General features: G+C 37.4%; 1 long non-coding RNA gene across 1 annotated transcript in view; it reads left to right on the top strand.

The window, feature by feature from the left end:
• The first annotated feature begins 141 nt into the window (after positions 1-141).
• Positions 142-1,082, top strand: part of LOC101853077 — a 2,611-nt gene continuing 1,670 nt past the window's right edge. The window contains exon 1 of the long non-coding RNA XR_220327.2: positions 142-423. This is a non-coding gene — a long non-coding RNA (uncharacterized LOC101853077). The remainder of the gene's footprint in view (positions 424-1,082) is intronic.

Raw genomic sequence — 1,082 nt, 5'->3', positions numbered from 1 at the left:
TAGATAGATAGAAAAAAGTGTCAGGATATAAGCTATTAATAAAATTAACAAATTGCAATGGTTGACCAAAATGGTTTATCAAAAGCTTATATGTCAACCAGGTTTATCTTTTTAAAAAAATCTTGTGTATTTCTTTCCAAAGACTCTGTGACAAAGAAGCTGCAGGAAACAGATTTGAGTTGATGATTCGCCCACACCTCCCCAGTCTGTCGGGATTGAGTTCGACAGGCCCAAGGTTATAGACGTTGGAGTATTAGTCTAGTCAGATTACATTCGGAAAGAGAACACGTACCAACAAGGAACCCACCTCATGACTCGGCATTCGAGGAGATTGTCACTAATGTCAGTGCCAGCTGAGGCGGTGATTGCTAGATTCCACAGCAACGACCCTTAAAGTGACCATACGGTGATACTGATTTTTATGTAAGTAACTGCTAAAGTTTCTTCTTCTAAGTCATTAGCATGATAAAACTTGTATGTTCAGATGTCAGGAATCAGACCATCCGCGTCGATGGTGCAGTAGTTAGCTGCTTATCGTTGTAGAACATTAGGATGACTCTCGAAAATTGTGAAACTATTTTCCTCTTATATTGAATTTCACGATGTATCAAACGTTTAAAAAATACCCCCACACGAACATAACTAACATTTTTGTACTTTTTTTTGGACAAAAGGATAATAAGTTCGGGCTCAAGTTTGACTCTGGTCATGTGACTGGCGCATAATACGTCTGATCAACGGCAAAATCAAAAGAAAAGTTGAGGCACATTTCAAAACTCTCAAGGAAAATCAGAAACACGAATTTGTCTATTGCATAGTATTCCTGCTGTTATCTGACTTTTGAAGCTTCAATTATAAAAATGTTTGTTTTGCCTTTAACTTTCTTTTCTATTTTATTCGTTTAAAAAATATGTTGGCCTGGCTGATTTGTGCATGGTTCTTTTTGGCCTGATGGTTGATTTCGAGGTGTTTCTAAAACCCATAAGCTATGTCTGTTTCCACATTACCTAATATATGTATGTATAGTATAAGGTTTTACGACGCTCGCAACTGCTAAGGTCATATGAGCGCGCGAATACCTA

Source organism: Aplysia californica, unplaced genomic scaffold, assembly GCF_000002075.1.
Source record: "Aplysia californica isolate F4 #8 unplaced genomic scaffold, AplCal3.0 scaffold00108, whole genome shotgun sequence".
Classification (NCBI taxonomy): domain Eukaryota; kingdom Metazoa; phylum Mollusca; class Gastropoda; order Aplysiida; family Aplysiidae; genus Aplysia; species Aplysia californica.
The sequence above is the reverse complement of the archived record's forward strand: the minus strand, read 5'-3'. Positions and strand labels throughout refer to the sequence as shown.